This window comes from Pan troglodytes, chromosome 2, assembly GCF_028858775.2.
Source record: "Pan troglodytes isolate AG18354 chromosome 2, NHGRI_mPanTro3-v2.0_pri, whole genome shotgun sequence".
NCBI classification, from domain to species: domain Eukaryota; kingdom Metazoa; phylum Chordata; class Mammalia; order Primates; family Hominidae; genus Pan; species Pan troglodytes.
Window position 1 is genome coordinate 154986408 of NC_086015.1, and position 15169 is coordinate 155001576.

The 15169-nt window shown below is 35.9% G+C and overlaps 1 long non-coding RNA gene across 1 annotated transcript in view; it reads right to left on the reverse strand.

The window, feature by feature from the left end:
* Positions 1 to 14551, reverse strand: part of LOC134809487 (uncharacterized) — a 28321-nt gene extending 13770 nt beyond the window's left edge. The window contains exon 1 of the long non-coding RNA XR_010155355.1: positions 14492 to 14551. This is a non-coding gene — a long non-coding RNA (uncharacterized LOC134809487). The remainder of the gene's footprint in view (positions 1 to 14491) is intronic.
* Positions 14552 to 15169: the final 618 nt, after the last annotated feature.

Genomic DNA, 15169 nt, shown 5'->3' on the forward strand with positions numbered 1-15169 from the left:
TATCATTTCTTTGTGTTGGGAATTTTAATATCTTTTTTTTAGCTGTTTGAGATTATGTAATATATTATTGTTAACTATAGTCATCCTACAGTGGTACAGAAACTACCTAGCTGTAATGATGTATCTTTTAACAAATCTAATTTATTTCTTGACAGTATAGGGGAAGACTTGATTACACCCCATGGCATTACAGCTAAAAATTCCAACGTTTTCAGTCTCTTTGTAGCTATGTTATCCAGACATTGATTTGTATTTACATCTCATCTTCCTTTCTAAGAGAAACAGTGATGCAGAACCTGAGAGTCAAATTTAATATTCTCTAGGTACCAAGGCAAGGGTTTATGTTACAGTTTGTGTACTAGTCCAAGTCCCAAGTTGTGATGATACAGCTCCATAACCTACCTTTATGCCACCCAGGGAAAGTATACAGAAGAAATTCTTGACTTCATCTATCCGAATTTCTACAAGTCATCTGTTATTTTTACTGATAATCTGCCTGTGTCTCCTGGAAACATAAGGTGTAGGTTTCTGACACATATATCTAACATGTAAAGAAGTAACAATTTCCAAAATACCTCCAAACAGCGCCACATCCTAAAGGAAATTTCTAGGTTTTTCTGCTGAAATATCCATTCCAGCATTGTGTTTGTTTGCTAGAGCTGCTATAACAAAGTATCACAAACTGAGTGCCTTAAATAAACAAAAGGAATTTATTACTTCGTGGTTCAGAAGGCTAGAAGTTGGAGATCAAGGTGTCAGCACACCATGGTCCCTCTGAAGGCACCAAGGATGGATCTGTTTCAGGACTCCTGGCCTGTAGCAGCATAACTCCAATCTTCACATGATATTCTCCCATTGTATATGTTCTTCCCCAATTTTCCCTTTTTATAAAGATAGCAGTCAGATTAGATTAGGGCCTATCCTAATAACTTCATTTTAACCTGACTGTCTTTGTAAAGACCCTATCTGCAAATAAAATCACATGTAAAGTATTGGGGCTTAGGACTCCAACATATAGATATGTTTTATATATATGGTGAGATATATATATATATTTATATATATGGTGATATATATATTTATATATATATGGTGAGATATATACATATTGTGATATATATATATATATATATGTATTTGGTGGAACACAAAAGAACACCTAGCAAGTATCATATGTTCCAATTTCTTAAAAGTAAATAAAGGCCTTGTGCCATTGGTGGTGTTCTGAAAGGAAGAGTCCATCAATTTTCCTTCTGTGCATTTCTCTCTGGGGAACAGGATACCAGCAAAAACTGAGCTGCTAGCTGAATACAGCATAGGTCATATCAGAGCCTGCCGTGAGCTCAGAAGTACCCTCATGGATCATATCAATGGTAGAACATAACACTCTTCTCCTGTCATGTTTGAGCCTATTGTACACTCACCATCTACGAAGAAAATCACTTGCCTTGAGACACAGCAGCTCCTTTTAAATCTAGTTCCGATTAATGCAGAAAATTGTTCCATTTGGATTATGTGAATCCATTTGGATTATGTGTAATTTTTTCACATAGCTCTCTAGAGTCTTTTCAAACAGTCTCACACTGATAGAACTTACCAGAACAATTTTTCCTAGCTTGGGCCTTGGTGAGACATTAATGACACTAATGACACCATGGACAGTTCACAGAAGTCTACTCCAAGCCTCACTGTGGACAGAAATATCCGCATTTGTAGGAAGATTATCTGGGTACACCTTTGTTTGACTCCAACCCCAGCAGGAGTTCCTCTCTCCTTTTTATTTATTTTTTTAAATCACATTTGTTGTATTTACAGAAGTAACACAGCAGAAGCATATCCAAGATTACACACATCAAATAGATGGCTAGGCCCACCGTGCAATAGGTAAAATTTCTCATGACACTTTAAAGCCAATGCAAAATTTATACATATATATGTATATATCTGTGTGTGAGACAGCATGTGTGTAAAGAAGCATTTAAAAAATATATGCAAATCATGAAATCTATTTCAATCTGTTATCAGAAACGACATCCGTAACCTAGGTTTTGTGTGGCAGTGGCGGGGCGCTAGACTGCCATCTACCATGCCAGCTCCTCCTCCTCTGCCACTGTTCATGGCTCCCCAAACAACTGGGGGAATGGGGTCAGCCTCACCTAGGCCTTCGTGGGGTCCACACGCTACTCCCCTGGCTGCGATGGACCACCCTACTGGCTCCCATGGGGTCCTCAGTGAGCTAGAGGGTGGGCAGCAGCCTTTGCAGCTGTGTGCAGCTGCCCACTTTTTCAGCCTGCTTATAATTATAATAAAGAAATACATATATAAAAATAAGTATAATGTAAATTTCGCATACCTTCGAGCCTGTTAATGAATATGGAGAATTCAAGTTCACTGCCATGTGATATACTTTCAGCTTTGATGTGAACTCAAAGAGAAGACTGCTTTCAATTGTAGGCCTATGATCTTTGCTTGATTATTTTACTTCATCTCCAACCAAATTCTTTTCACTAATTTTTGTGCAGCTTGCACCGAATAAGGCAATCTTCAGTCTCAGTACTGAGCTACTGCAGTGGTTCAAAAAGATCTGTGTCCTCGATGTGTACTGTTTTCCCTATCAGTTGTCACAGGCAGTGATGTGCATGACAGGGTGAATTGTATAGGATTTTATATTCCATCAGTTTGGTGTATATATATATTTGGATATATATGTATATAAATGTCTGTTAGAATGAATGTGATAATGGACAAAAATAAATGTCTATTAGAGTGTTACCCTAAAATTAAAATATGGCTTATACTTTTCCACTTAAAGAAAACAAAATGAAAGGTAAGTAAATAAAAAGCTGATAATTTTTGAAGGCGAATAAGACAAATAACACCACACACCCGTCCCCAGACTCAGAGAGAGAATTAAAAAAAATATTGGGAATGAAAAAGAAGACAGAAGGTATTGAAATAATTGTGTGACTGCCATGTGCTATTGGGGGCACATATATAAAACCTAGAGGGCGTGGGTGAGATATAAATAGGGGGAAAAATGACACTCCCTATAGTATAGTTTGAAGTCAGTAACTTGATACCTCTAGCTTTGTTCTTTTTGCCTAGGATTGCCTTGGCTATTCAGACTCATTTTTGGTTTCAAATGAATTTTAAAATTGTTTTTTCTAGTTCTGCAGAGAATGTTATTGGTAGTTTGATAGGAATAGCATTCAATCTGTACATTGCTTTAGGCAGTAGGGCCATTTTAATGATATTGATTCTTCTTATCCATGAGCATGGGCTGTTTTTCCATTTGTTTGTGTCATCTCTGATTTCTTTGAGCAGTGTTTTGTAATTCCCATTGTAGAGATCTTTCACCTCCCTTGTTAGCTGTGTTCCAAGGTATTTTATTCTTTCTGTGGCAATTGTGAATGGGATTGTATTCCTGATTTGGCTCTTAGCTTTGCTGTTGTTGGTGTATAGGAATGGTAGTGATTTTTGTACATTGATTCTGTATCCTATAACTTTGCTGAAGTTGTTTATCAGCTGAAGGAGCTTTGGGCCAAGATTATGGGGTTTTCTAGATATAGAATTATGTCATCTGCAAACAGGAATAATTTGACTTCCTCTCTTCCTATTTGTATGCCCTTTATTTCTTTCTCTTGCCTGATTGCTCTGGCCAGGACTTCCAATACTCTGCTGAATAGGTGGTGAGAGAAGGCATCCTTTTCTTCTGCCAGTTTTCAAGGGGAATGCTTCCAGCTTTTGCCCTTTCAGTATGGTGTTGAGTGTGGGTTTGTCACAGATGGCTCAAACAGCATGGTACTGGTACAAAAACAGACACACAGACCAATGAAACAGAATAGAGAGCCCAGAAATAAGGTTTCACACTTGTGACCAACTGATCTTCAACAAAGCTGACAGAAACAAGCAATGGGGAAATGACTCCCTATTTAATAAAATGGTGCTGAAATAACTGGCTAACCATATCCAGAAGATTGAAACTGAACCCCTTTCTTACACCATATATAAACATCAAGTCAAGATTGATTAAAGACTTAAATGTTAAACCCAAAACTATAAAAACCCTTGAAGACAACCTAGTCAATACCATTCTGGACATAGGAACAGGCAAAAATTTCACGATGAAGATGCCAACAGCAAACGTGACAAATGCAAAAATTGACAAATGGCATCTAATTAAACTTAAGAGTTTCTGCACAGCAAAAGAAACTATCAACAGAGTAAATAGACAATCTACAGAATGAGAGAAAATATTTGCAAACTATGCATCTGACAAAGGTCTAATATCCAGCATCTATAAGAAACTTAAATTTACAAGAGGAAAACAAATAACCCCATTAAAAAGTGGACAAAGGATATGAACAGATACCACTTTTCAAAAGAAGACATACATGTGGCCAAAAAGCATATAAAAAAAGCTTAATATCACTGATCATTAGAGAAATGCAAATCAAAACCACAATGAAATATCATCTCATGCCAGTCAGAATGGCTATTATTAAGAAGTCAAAAAAAAAAAAATAACAGATGCTGGTGAGGTTGCAGAAAAAAGGGAATGCTTCTACATTGTTGTTGGGAGTGTACATTAGTTCAACCATTGTGGAAATCAGTGTGGAGATTCCTTAATGAGCTAAAAACAGAACTATTATTTGACCCAGCAATCCCATAACTGGGTATACACCCAGAGGAATATAAACCATTCTACCATAAAGACATATGCATGTGAATGTTCATTGCAGCACTATTCACAATAGCAAAGTCATGGAATCAACCTAAATGTCCACCAGTGACAGAATGGATACAGAAAATGTGGTACATATATACCATGGAATACTATGCAGCCATAAAAAAGAATGAGATCATGTCTTTTGTGGGAACATGGATAGAGCTGGAGGCCATTATCCTCAGCTAATTAATGCAGAAACAGAAAACCAAATGCTGTGTGTACTCACTTATAAGTGAGAGCTAAATGATGAGAACTCATGGACACAAAGAAGGAAATAACAGACACTGGAGCCTACTTAAGGGTGGAGGGTGGAAGTAGAGAGAGAAGCAGAAAAATAACAATTGAGTACTAGGCTTAGTACCTGACTGATGAAATAATCTGTACAACAGACCCTTGTGACAAGAGTTTAGCTATGTAACAAACCTGCACATGTACCCTTGAACCTAAAATAAAAGTTAAAAAAAAAAAAAGTAATTACTGGAAAAAAAATCACCATAGCTGCAAAAACAAAAAAGACCTTCCCTTAATTTATAAAGCTGAGAAAAATTGGAAAATTAATTAGTAATAATCACTGGAGAAGGCATCAGCAACAGATGGATTCATAGTAATATGAGTTTTATCACAATAGCATGAGTTATTTAAAACTGAATAATTCTACTGTAATTGAAATTATTCCAAGTGACAGAAAAACAATAAAAACATTCCAATTCTTTTTAGGAAGCAATCCAGCAATGTATCAAAAGAAAATACAATTTGAGCAGGCAGGCATGCCATAGTGACTCAGTACCAGAATATATATCAATATAGTTTATTACATCAAAAAATTTATAGATTTAGCAGAGCACAAACAAAAAAAAAAGAAAAGGAATTAATGGAGAAGAACCATATGAATGAACCAATTAAGGAAAAGGCATGATAAAATTAATAGCTGGTCCTAATGTATATAAATCTGAGGAAACATGAATAGATTAAAATTCCTTAACATGATGAAGGTGAAATGACCAAGCACAATGGAAAGGGTTATCATAAATAATGAATCACAAAACAATTTCCTGTTGAAATTGTAAATAGGAAGTGATGACTATTATCACTCATATATCTTGAATTCATACTATTTCCAATTCAAATGAGTTTATCAACCTTTTTATCTTATATCTATATCTTCTTTTCTTCACACTAAGATTCCTGCTTCTCATGTACACTGGAGACAACAGAATTGTATTGTTTTTTCACCTGCTTTATCACACATTACACAGAAGACATTTTTAGAATTACATACCAATACATCCAGCAGTGTGATTATTGAAAATAGTTTAAAATGTTTTGCATGCGTTCTCTCCATTTGCTCCCCATTTTGTAAAAATAAACTTTTTATTTTGAAATAATATTTAGATTTTCAGAAAAATTGCACAGATGGTATAGAGAATTTCTGTATTACTTTCACCCATTTCCCCTATTGTTAACATATTGCATAACCATAATACATTTGCCAAAAATAAGAAACCAACATTAGTATATTACTGTTAACTAAACTCCAGACTGTTTCAAAAATTTCAATATTTTTTCCAGTCATGGCCTTGTTCAATTCTAGAATTTAATCTAGGATGACCCATTGTTTCTATTTGTCACATCTGTTTAGACTTCTCTGGTCTATGACAATTTCTCAGTGTTTGCTTATTTTTCATGACTTCATAGTTTTGAGGAGTACTCATCAGGTATTTTGTGAAATGTCCCTCAATTTGTATTTGTCTTATGTTTTCTCATAATCAGTCTGGATCATGGGTTTGAACGGAAGACCCCACAGGAGCAATGACCTTTTCATATCACATCAGGGAAAACAATGCTATCACCATGACTCATAGCTGATGATATTAACCTTATTCATTTGGCCAAGACAGTTTTTCCCAGGAGTCTCTACTATAAAATTACTTTTTCCTCCATCTTTCCGTATTCCTTAGAAGCAACTCATTAAGTTCAGCCCACACTCAAGGAGCAGGGAAAATTAAACTTTATCTCCTATAGGGTAAGAGCTACATAAATTATTAGGAATTCTTCCATAAGGAAGACTTGTCTCTTCTCTTTCATTTGTTTATTTATTCAATTATTTATTTATATCAATGTGTCGAGATGTATTTATATATAAAATTTCCTTTTGGTCTAAAAATTGCTATATAATATCTGAAGAAAATCAGATTTTTCTTTCTTCTATTATATAAGTTATTCGGTTTTTTTTTTTTATGTGCAAGGGATTTTTTTTTTTTTTTTTAAAGACAGAGTCTCGCTCTGTCCTAGGGTGGAGCGCAGTGGCACGATCTCGGCTCACTGCAACCTCCGCCTCCCGGGTTCAAATGATTCTCCTGTCTCAGCCTTCTAAGTAGCTGGGATTACAGGCGTGTGCCACCACACTTGGCTAATTTTTATATTTTTAGTAGAGACAGGGCTTCACCATGTTGGCCTGGTTGGTTTCCAACTCCTGACCTCGTGATTCATTGGCTTCAGCCCCCGAAAGTGCTGGGATTACAGGTGTGAGCCACTGAGCCTGGCCTGTGCAAGGGATTTTTTAAGTCTAATAATCTTACTATTAATAGAATATGTCAGTATTGGCTACTATGCTTTAAATTTTTTCCCAGTTATGTTGTTTACCTCATTAATACGCAGTTTCAAATCTTAATTTTTTTAAGATTTCAGGAATATCTTGAAATATAGTTTTTAATAATTGTTCCATTCCCTTGCTTTGGTTTTTCTTTCATGTAAAATACCATTCTATCTATGTTGGATGTTCTTTCCCTGTCTTCATCATTTGCTGTTTTTTTAAGTCATTCTAATTTTGATCCTAATTTCTTTTTGCATTCACTTACATGTTTATATACTATAAAGTTCACCATATTTGGTATACAATCCTGTGTGTTTTGAAGAATGTATACCATCATGTAAATTTCACCATAATTGAGGCACAGAACAGCTTCATAGCTTGAAAACATTTTCTCCTATTTCTCCCTTGTAGTCAAACCCTTTTTTTGCCCTCAGCCCCACAGAAACTACTGATCCTTTTTTTCTGTAAATTTACCTTTTTCCGGATTTCATAAAAATGAATCATAGAGTATGTAGCCATTAACTTCCTTTTATTTGAAACTTCTATCTCATTTTCACGCTGTATTTCCCCTATGACATTTTCTGTATTCCTTGTAGCTTTATATAATTTTTATTCTCCTTTGTGCCCATTTTGGTCTAGTCTTTATTTTTGAAATGGTGTTGTTTGTTTGTTCTTTCATTTGTTCAGGGGGTTATTTATTGTGTTATTGACTAATTTCTGAGTTTTCATAATTCTGGTTTATGATGTTCTTTCACATTGCAGGTTATTGTGTTAATGACTTTGGCTAATTTTAAAACATTAGGATATAGTTTTCCTCTGCTTTGTGGGCTTTAATTGTCTATAAAGAGGTTATTTTGCTTATTATTTTGCTATTATAATAACTCTGAATGATATTTAACCTCAGTTATTTCTGAGGCTCATTTTCACAGGAAATTCATTAGCTTAGAAGTTAGTTCCTTAGAAAGGAACCATGATTTTGTATATTTTCTATTAATAACTTCCTCTTCTGTTGTTCTTATGAAATATTCCATTTTATTCCCACAATTTAATCCACTTCTTTCCCCATTTCCTGCTTAATTTAGATTCTTAGTTTCTTCTCAGTGTGGGGTTCTTCCCTGGAAGAACCTTTGATTGATTAGTGTTGAGGGACAGTAGGGCCCAGCCTGTTCCAACCCCTTCAGGTCACACTGCAGATAGCTTACACAGCATAAGACTATGCAAACCCCAGCCAGTTTCAACTGTTTTCTCAGATTTGTAACCACAATTTCAGGTGAATATTTGTTGGTTAATTCTTATTCTGTCAAATACTTCATCGCTTTCCTCTGCTTCCACCTGCACATAGGGAAGCTTATACCACACAGGCCTTGTAGTTGTTGGTAAATTATTTCCAACATAGATACTTGGAAGTTGGTTTGTTGTTATATTTTTGCCTCGTATTTTTCTTCATATTATGTTGTCCATAGGTTTTTGGTTTTGTTTTATTTATTTCTCTGTGAGTTCTTGTAAGGAGATTTGGGGATTTTCAAAAGCTGAGAACCTGTGTAGAAGATTTTAACTCATTTTTTCAGTAACCGATAGAAAAACACAAAAATTAAGTAAAAAAAAAAAAGTTTCAATAACACAGTTAATACAACTGACTTAATTTATACAAATTGAACCCATACCAAATAATGTCATAATACACATTCTTTTAAAGTACACATGAAACTTTTTTTTTTTAATTCTTGGCCATAAAGCAATTATCCTCAAATTTAAAAAGATAGAAATGCAGAGGTTAATAACAACTTCAGACTTAGGTTGGGAGTTACAGCATTGGTTCTCAGGCCTCAGACTCAGGCTGAATTACATTATCGGCTTTCCTGGTTCTCCAGCTTGAAGATGACAGATAGTGGAACTACTACACCTCTCCAGTCACATGAGCCAATTTCCACAATGTTTCCTGTTTTATACATACATATATCTGCATCTACATTCAGTCGTACACCCATAGCAATGTTTTGGTCAGTGAAAGACTGCACATATTGATGGTGGTCCCAAAGGATTGTAATATTGTATTTTTATTATACAGTTTCTAGGTTTAGATGTTGATATGGTTTGGCTCTGTGTCCCCACCGAAATCTCATATTAAAGGAGGGTCCTGGTGGGAAGTGATTGTATCATGAGGCAGACTTACCCCATGCTGTTCTTGTGATAGAGTTCTCATGAGATCTTGTTGTTTGAAAGTGTGTAGCACCTCTCCCTTCACTTGCTCTCTCTCCTGCTCCACCATGTGAAGTTGTGCCGGTTTCCCCTTCCACCATGATTGTAAGTTTTAAAATATTCTGTTTGGGCCAGGCACGGTGGCTCACACCTGTAATCTCAGGAGTTTTAGAGGCCTAGGCGCATGGATCACCTGAGGTCAGGAGTTCGAGACCAGCCTGGCCAACATGGTGAAACCCCATCTCTATTAGAAATACAAAAATTAGCCAGGCGTGGTGGTGTGCACCTGTAATCTCAGCTACTTGAGAGGCTGAGGCAGGAGAATTGCTTGAACCCTTGAGGCAGAGGTTGCCGTGAGTGGAGATCGTGCCACTGCACTCCAGCCTGGGCGACAGAGTGAGATTCTCATCTCAAAAAACAAAACAAAACATAACAACAACGAAAAAATTCTGTTTGTTCTTCCTTACTTGAAGGTTTGTTATTTGAGACATACACTGCGTTTCTTGCACTGTCACATGGCCTTTTTAAAAATAAGGTATTCAGCTCTTAGTAATTGTGCATTAAATGTTTGTTTACTAACTGCCTAGCAACGTAATAAGGCTGTTGGATTTGACAGAACTTGCAGAAAATAAGTGCTGATTGTTTCTCAGAGCTCGCCTTTGTATTTCTGCTAAGTATATTTATTTAGGGTCTGCCCATGAAATGAAAACTGAACAGTGGAATTTGTACTCAGGAAGTTATGTAACACTTTATGGCAGGGCTTAAAACAATGAAAATTCAGCCACTGCATGTTTCAAACAAGTATTTGCTGTGTTGCCAAAGTAGAAAGAGCAGAAGGGAAACATCATGGGAAGAAAGACTATTTTGTTTCTGATTGCAGGGGTCCTTGGGGCATATTATGTTTATACTCCTCTCTCAGATAATATTGAGGAACTCTGGTGACTGGTGTGGATAGCTACACCTGTGAAAATGGTAACAAATTTGGTAAGTTCAGAATTTCATTGTCTCTGTGAATATTTAAGTTTAATCAGGAGAAAATAATTACCAGCTATATTATTTTTAAAACTTTCTGCTGTCTTGGAAATTTTGCTCTTAAAGTTTGCTTGACGATTTTCAAACCTTAAAAAAAAAAAACAAACTTCATTCTTTAACACAAATCCCTAACAGAATAAGTATGAAGGAAGTATTCAAGTAATTTTAATTTTAAATATTAGAAAACAAAATATGCTGGCTGAGAAAAACAATCTTACTGTGATTTTCATGGCGTGAATACTGACAGAATGAAGCATTTATGAAGTATAAACTTCAGAAAAGGTAGAATTGAGCAGCACTGTGATTAGTTATAGAAAATTCTACACAACAATCTTGGATTCAGGCATGAAAATGCATTCTCACTGAAATATTCTGTCAAAAGGTCAACTGGTAAAAGGTCAAGGGAAATTGAACACACAGCATGATTCTCAGCTGAAGGAGAGTGAGCCGCTGAGGCGACAGGGCAGCTCCCTGGCTGGCTGCCCCCAGTGTCCACACTGGCCCTCGGAGACCTGTGGTTTTTTTCTAGTGAGGCTAACTACTTGGATATGAAGCCATTCATGATTTCCTGGAAACTTCTCTGTAGCAAGCTGCCTTCTTGTAGCAAAAGAAAAAGATAATTCAAGGACACTTAGCCTGGATATTTAACACTTGGCTCACACTCTGTTTCCTTGCATATATTTTTTAGGTGTTTCAACATTCTCTACTGGCATTTAATGCAGCTCTGAATAAGTGTGATACATGCCTTATTCTCAAGGTTTCTGTTTGTTTGTTTTTCTATTTTTATTTTTTTTTTAGAGACACAGTCTTGCTCTATTGCCCAGGCTGGAGTGCAGTGGTCCAATCTCAGCTCATTGCAACCTCTGTCTCCTGGGTTCAAGTGATTCTCCTGCCTCAGCCTCCCAAGTAGCTGGGATTACAGGCGTGCGCCACCACACCCAGTGCATTTTTCTATTTTTAGTAGAGACAGAGTTTCGCCATGTTGGCCATGCTGGTCTCGAACCCCCCGACCTCAGGTGACCCGCCCACCTCGACCTCCCAAAGTGCTGGGATTACAGGCATGAGCCACCACGCCCAGCCCTCTTTGTGGTTTTTGTTTGTTTGTTTGTTTTAAAGACAGGTTCTTGATCTCTCTGTTGCCCAGGATGGAGTGCAGTGGTGATCATAGCTTCCTGCAGCCTGGAACTCCTGGGCTCAAGTGATCCTCCCACTACTTGGCCTCCTGAGCAGTTAGGGCTATAGGCACATGCCACCATGCTTAGTTATTTTTTTAAACATTTTTTGTAGAGATGGGGTCTTGTTCTGTTGCCCAGGCTGGTTTTAAACTCCTGGCCTCAAGCAATCCCCCAAACCTTTGCCTCCAACACGCTGGGACTAGAGGCATCAGCCACTACATTCAGCCCCACATTTTCATTTTCTATTAGTTACTTAATTTTCTAGTCATTTTATTAGCATATAGAGTTGGTCCTCTGTATATACGGGTTTTGCATACCACATATATTATATTTTTCATCCTCAAGTTTAATTTTTAAAAATCTGTGTGTAAGTAGACTCACTCAGTTCAAACTTGCTAAATGGTCCAGTATATGTTGTTACTGGACTTGGGTCAGTTTCACTGGAATATAGCTTCAAGTCTTATTTTTAAAAAGTTATTCTGGAATTATTTATAAAAATATTTATTTTGGGTCATTGTTTTGCTTTATTATTTGTATTTATTATGTGTATATATATATTTATATACTAAAATAATGTCATTTCTCGTGAAAGTGCTTAGTCTCTTTTTACATTTCACTTCCTTGTGTTTGCTTTTTCGTTTCTATCTTATATAATACCTTGAGTTTCTTTACCTTGGTTTTATTTCTGAAGTTATTTGTCTTTTTTGCCTTATTCCTTTTCTGAGTTCTACCAAGGAGTTCTGGGAACTGCTATTTCCTGACTTCCTCTTCAGGAATAGGGTGGGGACAATTTAGTATTGAAAATAGACAATTTTGTTATTTCTTTTGTACTTATTTAATTTGCATTAATAGGAAAGAGGTTCAGCTAGCTGTTTGATCACCCAGCCCTTTAATCCACATGTTTCCAACTTAAGATAGGAAAGCAAGTTTTTCTCATCCTTGGAATCCCAACATTATAGGTCCATTAGGATTTGGCTCATATTCACATCCAGAGGTCCCTTTTCTTTCTTGGATCCTTGTACAGACATCTTTATTGCTTTACCAAACTACATGCATTTCTCTGATTACAATAGAAGTGTCCTTGTGGCGATTGCTTTGGCCTAGCATGAGATTTTCCCCTTTGGCTGAACTCTACTCCCCTTTCAGTACTCATATCAGAGCTCACCCACTCCTTTTCACTTCTCATCCAGGCAGCTAGTTGGCCCACTGACCACTGCCAAAGTTCTTTGTACATATCTATGAGATATGCAGTGATGTTGTTTTGTAATTGCTAATACATCTATTTTTCCTTCTTGAATCTGAGCTTCTTTAGAAAAGAGAACTTGTCTTACTTATCTTTGTAACTCAAACTGTCTAGCATGGAATCTATCAAGTTGTAATTCCTCAGTAATTCTTTACTTTTTTTTTTAACCTAAGGCAACTATGTGGCAACACCACTAAACCTCCAGTATTTCCAGTTGTGCCATTCAGATTCACCTGAGAGACTACCAGACAGGACCATTGGGAATACCTATGCACAGTTCTGTGTTCATAAGCAACGCTGGCATTTGATATTTGTAAACTAGTACTTTTTTTCCTATATCTCCTTTTAGGCTTTGTTAGTTGAACTTTTGGGAATCAATCATTTCATGAACACTGCAATGTTCTTTGTGAGCTTTCAAGAAGTCCCACCTACATCTGATGAAAATGTCACCATGATAGAGACAACTTTCAGTAACATTCCTGTCCGTGTATACATGCCAACACTAAAGTCAGAGATACTAAGAACGGGCTTAGTTTATATTCATGATGGTGGTTGGTGTATGGGGGATGCTGGTATGTGTTCCATATTAAAAGTTTTAGTTTATCATATAACATACATTTTACTGAAATGTTGACTCCATCATATCAAGACAAACATGTTAGATAACAAAACACTTCAGCTGTGCAGAATTTATTTCTTTGGAGCTGCGTAGATTTAAAAGAATATTTTAAATCTCATTCTGAAAGAGGGCATAATAAATACCAAAAGCTGTAGCAAATCTCAGGTAAGAAGAGGATGTGTTTCACGCACTTAGACATTTATTATTAATTGCAGATTTGATGGAAAGTTGCAGTAGAAAACAATGAGGTGAGTTGAACAGTGGATTAAATATGAGGAAATAGAAATGGTAACTATAGTCTTTTCATAAGCTTAAATATTAAGGAAATGAGAAAGAAGGTGTTAGATTTAAAAAATAGAGTTGAATAGGGGTATTTTATTTTGATTTCATATTATATCATATATATTTTGTTTAATGCACTCATGTATTTATATAAATATATTTTATATATAATTTTATTTGCTATAGAATCTAAAATTATTTTATTTGTATATAAATATATTTTATATTATATGTTTTCTATTATACATATTTTATAATTATGTATGGGAGGTCTATGAACATGATTATAAGCTGAAGTTAAGATGGTGGTAAATTGAGGTACATTGGAGAAACGTGGGGAGTGGTAGCTAGAGGAAGGGATGGGGGTTTATCTGACCTAGAGAATGTGGAAGCAAATTGGATTCAATGCAGATGGGAAGAATTGGCAAAACACAGGAGGAGGGGCATATCTTCATTTGTGACAGAAGAAAAATAGGTGCTGATGGGTATTGATGTAGATTGGGAATGTAAATTGGAGCAGTAAATGGAGTGATTATATCATTTTCTCTAAATTCAGATAGTAAAGTCATCACTTAACAATGCAGTGATGTTTCTAACACAAAACCTGAGTATGACATACCAGTTTCCATGAGTCTCTTCTGCCCAAAGCATTTCTTTGAAAACTTTTACATCAAAGTATCTGTGAAGAATGAAAATATGTTTACTAAAGTAAAGGAATTAAATAAGAATAAACTTAGAAAAAAATAACATTTGTCTGATACTTTCTATTTCAATATTAAAAAAAACATAAAAATATGTATTCCAATCAAAAATATGAGCATGACTTTTTATAGTAAAGGTTAAATAAAAACTTAAGACTTAGTGTGTATTTGACATGTCAATAATACTCGGCACCTAATTTTGGAAACATCACAAGATAATAATATCTACTCCTCTTTCCATGGCCCCCAAGAGATAGGTTTTGTAAGAACCTCATGTCCTGTTACTTCTCCTTCACTACTGTATGATTTCTCCTGACACTTGTTACTACCAAATTCTATTTATCTTTTAACAATTTTCTTATCTGCAAAAGGAAACATTTGCCCAAGCCCCATAGCAAACAAGTGTGACCCATCCCCAATCCATACACATACCAAAACAAAACAAACAACAAAACAGAAGAAAACACATTCTTTCTTGTCTGCCAAGAAAATATGAATACCTAATTCAAGTCTTAGCTCTCTCTACTTCCTGTTTACTCTTCTCTATCTTTCTCTGGGAGTTTCTGTGAAGTCTAATTTGATTTCCAAAGAGCATT